The sequence below is a fragment of the Gymnogyps californianus genome, chromosome 3 (genome assembly GCF_018139145.2).
Source record: "Gymnogyps californianus isolate 813 chromosome 3, ASM1813914v2, whole genome shotgun sequence".
Taxonomy (NCBI): Eukaryota; Metazoa; Chordata; class Aves; order Accipitriformes; family Cathartidae; genus Gymnogyps; species Gymnogyps californianus.
In genome coordinates, this window is record NC_059473.1 from 20,655,507 (window position 1) to 20,664,463 (window position 8,957).

Below are 8,957 nucleotides of genomic sequence, written 5' to 3' on the forward strand. Positions count from 1 at the left end.
ATGACTCATTGGCAAAGGTCTATGACTCCTGCACAGACCCAGTGACCCTGGCACCGACAGACTTAATTTTGCCTGTCCTCATAAGAATCCATGAGCCAGCTCTGTCCATAGGACTGCCAATATTATTCTAGTTTAAACGATATCTCTCTTCAGTACCTGATGTCCTATCACCATTCTGTGATGTAATGGAGCTATGTAATGGTGATGTCCTATTGTCAATAGGGAGGTACGTTTTTTTTAAGACAAGGTGCATTTTGGGAACAGCATATACATGAGCATGTCTTGAAAAATCATGGTATTTGTCAAATCAGGATATTGTCTCGCTGAATTACTACACATAGAACAGATGAAATTTCCTCAAATACTAGGAGTATGATTTTTTTTGTTTCAACTTTGTTTTACTCTGAATGAACACTTCTGGTTTGGGATTCCTGGAAAAAAAGGTAAGTAAAATACTGTTGGCCAGGTCTCTTTTATTTCATTTAAAAGTAGCTGGCAACATAGTGATAATTGGCTTGAGGGTACTTGGTGTGGAAATGCTTCCATCCCTAAATTCAAGATCATTGCATGGATGGACGGAGACAGCTAAATCAGAACTTAGCTAGAAGATGAATGAACCTGGCTGGACCAAAGAGGTTCACTGCATTGAGCAAAAAGTGAACAGCAGGTTTTGATATTGGTTTTGGTAGGTTAAAGCATTCTGATGTATGTAGTAAATTATGTTCCATGCCACTGGAGTGGTCAACAGAGAAGTCTGGGAATATAGCTCATTCAGAGACACTCTAAAACCAATTATACCACCAGCAGATCTTAAAAGTACCACAGAACTAGACAAGACTGTGCTGCAACATGTCTTCAACCTGCACTCCCTAAACGTTTACATCTAATTAATTTTCTTAATTGCATAACAGTGCACTTCCTAATTACACTGGGGAACCACTCTTGGATTGTAACAGGGTCTTTATCTATTGCTCAGATTATTCTGGCTGTCGCTCTATCAGCATACTCCCTGGCCTAATTTTGTGCTAGCCCGTATGTCTACGAGCACAGACTGCTTGGGGAATGCTTGACAGATCCTTCAACTGATGCAGCTACATCTCCAAGGACCAGATGGATACCCTTATTCACACTGAGTTACTACTTGAGTAGTGCCATTCAAATCAATGGAACTACTGTGAAGACGCTTACTGCTTGATGTAAGGGTTTTGTTAAGAGCTCCTATAAACAACAGCCAGAGGAAGCCATTTGCAGTGCACATCCACAGTTTTCTTGGCCCTACAATACCCAGGAACTAGACTATGTGTTCCTGAGTGCCATCTAATTTGGGGAGTAACTAAGTCCTTATCAACAGATGGCATGCTTCTGAAACAAGGAGCACAATCAGCCCCCAGATTAGCCATTTTCACATGATGCTGACAGAAATGAGGAACCCATATGCCCAGATACCTCCATTTATCCTGTCATTGTAACTGGCACACACAATGGTATAGGCAGGTATGTAATAAAACCATGCAAGAGTAATTACAATCAAGCAGTAAAACGACAGGCAAACCAAAATCCCAGTGTGAGAAGTCTGATTTTGAAGGAACACACATCCCAATGCTTCCAAATACATCTGCCAGGCAGCAGTGCACTTCCTGTTTCACTCGGCTATGCACATGACTGAGGTTAAATACCTGAAGTGTATTCCACATTTTTCAATGACACCGATGTGCTTTAACACAGTGTTGGTGCCTCTGGGTTCCCACCACTACTGGGAAGTAGCTGGAGTCTGGACCCTTTTTGCCCTATCCCCATATTTTGCTGAAACCAACCAAAAATTTCATAATAAACCTTGGTAGACTTTGTATCTCTTTTCCTCCTTTGTTTTTTGTAAAATTTTGTAAAACCTGACTTTTTAGCCAATGGGTTTACCAGGAGCTCTCCCAAAACCCATCTGCTTCACTCCAGGAGAAGATGATGTTCAATATAATATCAAAGTAATACATTTAAACCTGATCAAAGGAAATATATTTTACAAAATGCTAACTAAAATGCAGAGCTTATTGCCACTGGATATTGTTGGTCTACAGTATTTGGCAAGATGAGAAAAGGGATCAGACATCTGTATGGATAAAAAGGGTAATCAGTGTTTTAATAATTATTGCTAAAACCTCTTTTGGAAAATTATGAAACCTCCTGATTTCAGGCTTTGAGCTGACCTCTAATATTAGAGATTGAGAGCAAACCTGCTGTGAAGTTTAAAATCTCCCTCCATCTGTGTGGCTACTCCTAAACACTCGATCTTGGACACTTTGAGAAAGGATGGTCCACTGGATGGACCATAGATCCCTTCCAGGAGACCAGTGTTTGCTTTATGTTATATCAAATAGGCTTGTACTCATTTGCTGTGCAGTTACCACTGGTGCTTTGTACTTCACCCCTCTGCGTTGCCAGGAGTCTAATGTCAGCTTCTGCTTTGCTGAGCAGTGAGGAGTTGACATGTCACAGAGCAGAAGGAACTTGTGCCCTCTCAGAAAGATTTCACTTTTCCTCCTCCTTCCTTTGCTGCTTCTACTGCATCCTAAATAAATGCAGCTGAGTGGTAAGTTATATGTTTATTCTTTATTTATAGATTTATAAGGCAATGGAGACTGAGAAAGGCATTTGCAAAGCACAGTTCTGGCCAATTATTGAATTGGCTGAAATATGTTTGACCAGTAACAATAACTCTAAAGCAGAGGACAACCTATAAAAGTTTAATTGTCTTTTTCTATAAAAATAACTTAAAATGTGTGGGCTTGAGGGCACTAAGACATGTATTAAAAACTTTTCACACAACCCCGGTCTCTGCCAATTGTGAAAAACCTCTCTGGGTACCTAGGGCTCCCTCAGGAAGCGCAGCATGGGGACAACCCACGGCTCTGATTTCTAGATCTGATGATAATGGTGACTATAGTCCCTGGATCACCTGAAAACATCCCTTCATAATTCCTGTTTTCTAACAGCTCTAGAAAATTATTTGTGGGATTGAACAAAACCCCCCTAGAATTTTACATACCTGTCCTGATAGAGATCAGTCCCCAAAGGGGAAGCATCTGGGTACCCAAAAGGACAAATATTTCTGTCTGCAAACATGCTCCTTAGTGATGATGATATACAAGCTCTAATGCTTCCTTTTCATCTAGCACTTTTAACACAATCACAGCAACACATGGCTCCAGTCTGATTTTTTCCCTGTCATCCATTCCAGCGACCAAGATCTGTGAGACAGATCTGCTTTCAAATTGGATAAGACATGTACCAGGTGCTGCATCCATGAGCATTGCACAAACAATGAAATCCAAAAATTGCCTTTCAGCATAGCCTGATTAGAAATAGTATAAAACAGTAGTGAGGACTGCCTGAGCCTCAGGATCTGTCCTACTGCTTGCCCTCTGCAATGCACTTCAGACTGCATTGCCAGTGCTTTCCCACCATTGTGCTTTCTAAGAGTATAAATGGAGGATGCCACGCTGTGAAAGCAAAGGATGGTCATGCAGTTGCTATTAGACTGGGACTTGGGAGATTTGGGTTGGACTCTCAATTGTGTCGCAAATGACTTACGTGATTTTGAGAAAGTAATTTCACCTCTCTTGGGGTCTCCATTTCCCATATTTGCTGTCCTTTCTTCAACAGGTTGGCTCTCATGTTAGGATCTCTCTCTATGTGTAACGGTCTACTATACAGGATGCAACACCATGCCAACCATGCAAGCCCTCTTTTAAAAATGAAAAGTTCCTCTGCATGCAGGCTGGCAGAGCCCTGTGTCTTCTGTCACCCACGATATCCATATGAAATTACATGCTCAGTTTCCAAGTAAGAGAGTTGTTAACTTTCTCAGTGACACTCATTAACCTGGGCAGATGTCCCAGACCATCATGATGAATACAGGTTCCACCAAACAAAATAGGTTCTCATATTTTTTTCAGCCTGGACCCTGAGTGGCATCTTTGCTTTAAGTGAATTTGCAAAGTATAAATGTTTGGGAACTCCATACACGATTCCCCTGGTGATATAGAAGGGAAATAAAATCTGGACCACACTTTTCAGGATTTATAGGAGTAACAGGAATAAAAGGCAATAAAACATGAGTTATCACTGAAGTCACAAGTTTGACTCTAGTACAGGCAAAGGTCAGATCAGCTAATAAAAGAGTTCATTTTTTCCAGTTCAGATTAGGAGGGTGCTTTAATCCTCAAAACATCCTTGTTGAATATACTCACATATGCCAGTGCCTGTGGCTAGCTCTAAAAATAATAAGCACAATTCATTTAAGTTTTGGACATGAGCTATGAGGATCATGACTCACTACATGGGGAAGAGTCAAAGGACTATCACCAGTTCATACTCAGATGAAGGAGTTAGTATCATTTGTTTTCAAAAGCAATTTCAAGGCTGGAACTGTTTAACTGCAGAGATCCAGTGAGTACTTGTGCATGGCAGGACTACTGAAATGATAATGTGCCAGCTCCTTTTGGCAGGGCCTGGAAATTTTTAAGGAGAACTTTTCTGGAAATTTTCTTTCCACCTCAGTTACTCACAAGCAGAGGAAAACTTCAGCTCCCCTTGGGCTCTGCCATAATGTGCTGCTGGGTGCTCTCGGCTGGCTGGTGCATGGTGGCACTGGAGAGATACGGACTGCCTTGGAGTTCAGAACAAGCTGTATCAGAGGAGAATCAAAGGCCCTTACAGGAATGTCCACTCCATTTTTAAAGGTCCTCTGCTGAGAAACCTGTTTAAGAAACATGGTCAGAATGAATCAAAGATGTATGAATGATGGAGAGGTGTTGCAAGTATCTCCTCTCCCAGAGAGACTTCTGAGTACTCAGTCTGATCTATCCTTGCTGAAATGGTCTTGTTTTGGTTGTTGAAATTCTAATTATCTCTATTTCTTTGTTACATGTGGAATTTATTATGTCCATTTCTACCCTGAATGCAGTATTTTCTGTCTCTAAAGAGACATGGACAGATTGCAAAAGCTACTAGGTATTGATTTTGTTGACACTGAACTTTAAATTAGAGCTAATTTCTGAGCACGTGTAAAGAATGTTATGAATTTGTTTTAAAAAAGAACTCCTTTGAAACATACTAAAATTGGTAGGTATCTTTTAAAATGGTAACATAAACCTTATGATAACTGAATTTGATTATTGCAGAGATGCATAACTCTTTCTCTTTAGGAAAAAAAAAATGTAAAATGACAGGGGGATCAATGATACCTAAAAACTCAATTAGAATAAAGCATTGCCCCTGGCTTTCCAGGTGGCTGTATGCTTTATTTTCAGCTGGAGAGGGGTGCCCCTCATTTTGTATTCAATACAGCTGTGCTGCCAGTGACTTCCACCTGTGCCTGCCCACTGGAACTCTCTTACAGAGACGCTTCAGTGCAGAATGAAACTGTCAGCATGGGACTGATCCCCAGCTTGAGCCCAATCCCAGCTTGCATCAACTGCTTTGATGCAAACCTGTGCCCAGGCACAGGTTTTGGGTTAGCCCTGGCATGTGGCTGGGGGAGAGGAAGCAAGGACTTAGCCTGCGTGTCCTCTCGCCTGCGGTGGGGGCAATGCCAGTCCCCCGGCTGGGTCCTCCAGCTCTGCACCCCGTGGCAGGGAGCCAGAGTCTGAGAGCCATGTCAGCCAAGGTCCTTCTTGGAAGTACCTGTCATCCTGTGGGGCAAGGTACCATGGGGCATGGAGACAGACGAGCCACTAGAAATTCAGAAATTCAGGGTGAGGGAGTACCAGGGAGTATCTTTGGAATAACTCTTCGGGTTGTAGTATTGTTTTTTATAAGCAGCTGAATGTCACTATGAAAGATGTTTACATTCTGAAGAATAAACAGAATCTTTTTTTATTGCTGATTTGAATCCCTCTATGCCTTTGCAGTGCTCCAAGGCTGACATTTCATGTTCTTATTATATTCATTTCTTAGTCTGTTTTTATTTTGGGTTGGTTTGGGGCTTTTTTTTTTGCTTATTTGATAAACATTTTGTGTATGTGACCTGAACGCTGCAAGATAAAGTTCAGCTGGGTAATTTTAATGAAATCTGGGAGGCTGGGAGAGAAAATCAGGAGTGTTTGAAGAAAGTACTTGTATTTCATACCGTGTTGCAGCAGCTGAAATTAAATTCTGATTAATATTGTTCACAACCAGTAGTAAGTGACTGCACTGACCTTTGATTGTCAGTAGTTTTTTGATACATGCCAGAGGTCAAACAAGTAAAAGACCAAGGAAGTATGGCCAGGGGGCATGATGGGGAGAAAACAGGGAGGGGGTATTAATGTATTACATGTGGCATGTACATGCCTGCTATTTAACTACAGTTCGTTCCTACTTCATACCCTCAGGCAGCCTGAAGCTAATAACCCTGTCATCTGGAGAGATAACACAACACTAATCATCACAATTTCACTGAATAAGTAATTTTAAATTAATTATATTGCATCCTAATAAGACCAGCTCTGGTTGACTCCTTGCTTATCTTGGATTACTTTGTCAGGACTGAATATATTAATTTTACAGACAAAGCTGTGTGTGCTTGCACACCAGCTGATGCTGAGTGTCTCTCTGTGTCACCCACTGTCTGCACCTCTCTGACCTCCTGAAATCCTGATGAACAAGACTCACTGGGCAGGGAAAGCCAGGGAATTTTTCCCTTCTCATTTAGCACTGCATGATGCCATCCCACAGCTCCGCGCGCCTCCCGTTGACATTGTTGTTACAGTCACCTCAGCTATGCCAGTTTATCTCAAGGCATAAACGACTGCAATCCAAATGCAAGCCTGGAGCTTGCAAATCAGCTCTCCTACATGTAACTGTGCCCCAAAGCAGATCACAAGCTGCAGAGAGGAGGGTTGGAGTAATGAGCAGGTAGCAGAGCGCGCAGAGGGAGATCCTGGAAAGCTCTCCGACTGCCTCTGTAACAGCTACTTGAGAAATGCTTCTTCAAAATGTTCTTTTTGTCAGAAAGTGCCTCTGTGTTGAAACAAATCAGGTCTACCGCATTTTCAGTCTCAGAGTAGAGCTGAAACAGGATGGGAATATCAATGAATTGATTCAATTTTTTTTCCTCAAATTTTAACTTACAGGAAAAATGTTTGAAATCAAAACATTGACATGATTGTAATATCATCTTCAAGCAAAAAGCCCTCATGGTTTTAGCTTTTAAACCTTGATTTAGAATAAAGGAGAAGCGGGGATATTCAAAGTAATAGTAATTCTCTTGGGGCAGCAAAAAATTCCCCACCAATTATGGCCTGGCATGCTACAAACTGGACACAAATTTCAATTTTGAAACTAGTTTCAATAGTCTAGTTGAATATTCACCTTAGAGATCCTCCTGGTCCATGAAAGGTCCAGCCTTCAGAGACTTCTGAGCCAAAGGCATGTGACCTCTTCCAGCCTTGTTCATCTCTGCTCTGTTTTCTAGGATGAAGCACTACAATCCAGATGTCCAGGGTGAGGGAAAGGAAAAGGGAACGGAGGTGCAGAGTGTTACTGCATTCCCAGTACATCTATGCAATGTTCTTTTTAATGTCATGGTGCATCAGTGAGTAATAACAAATGGTGCCTCCTAAATAGTGGGATTTGCTAAAGGGGAGAATAGCAATGAGACCAAGTTCTGCTTTTGTTGAAACCATTAGCCAATACCTCAAAGAAAATGTGTTCAGGGACTTATATGGCAGATCAGGACGCCACCTGTGAAGGAGCAGTTTAGTAAGACCTGGGGAGAGTGATACTGAGAGGGTGAATCTGGGATTACTACATGTGCTGCAAATTTCACTCTACGTTTTTAGTCAACCTGTGTTTGGGAAGACGAAAGGCAGGTAAATGAGAAGCTGGGTTCCTGAGAAGGAAAAAGACAAACCTATGAAGTCAAGTACAAGAAAGCAAAAAGCTGGGCTGAGAATCCACAGCTGTTAGGTGGGAGCTGAGGAACGTGTGTAACAGCACGTCATACTCCCACAAGTGGTCTAACCAGGCTTCCACGGCTAAGCCTCCCAAACGAGACTAGCATTTGCCTTCTCTGGGGGAATTATAGCGTCCCACTCACTAACAGACACAGTATGCAGGATCTTCTCCCCTAGTATACGGTGTTCTCTAAGACAGCGTGTCCTGCATGCAGTCAAGAAGAAAAGACAATCCCTAAATGCTCTGTGAGGTGCTGAACTATGCTATTATGAAAAAAAATGACCAGTCTTAAGCTAGTGTTGAAACTATACCTGCAAGTACAAATGAAGGCAAGTAGATGCCATCACAAACTGTGTATGAGAGACTACATTACAGCAATCCTTCAGGTCATTCTTTAGGCCCATGCTAAGAAGGATTTTCTCCCTTCAGACCATTAATTACACTTGATGATGGGCTCTAAGAGAAACACAAGGTTAACTAATGTTGCCCCCTTTTGCAGATGTTTTTCTTTGAAGAGAGAGAATGGTAAAGCTCAAGAGACACAGTAGTTCAGAAGGAGCTGCAGGAATCACACCCAAGTTCCTCAGGATTTGTATCCTCCCAGCAGTCATATTTTCACCCCAGGAAAATGAAACATTGCCTGATTAGCAATATTTTATCACTTGTAGTATAAGAGATCTCCTCTCTCAACAGCTGTTTACTTTATAGTTTTCCCAGTAAAATTTGCATCTATTTAAGATAACTGAGCCTAATGATTTAATTGGCAACTGCTATTAGATGTTCTCAAAAAGTTTGATCTGAATTCAAGGTTGATAGTAGCAGGAGTGAATTATAGACTTGAATCTCTAGTCGAAGGAAATAGGTTTCAGTGTCTTCCCAGAAGGAATTTGGTTATGATTAATGTGAACAGGTCAGTAAAACAGGTGATGAGAGCAAAGACTGCTTGTGGGAGGGAAAATGGTTATTTACCATCAGAATTAAATTGCTATCTTTATTGCCTAGACCAAGTATGAAAACTCTGTGTC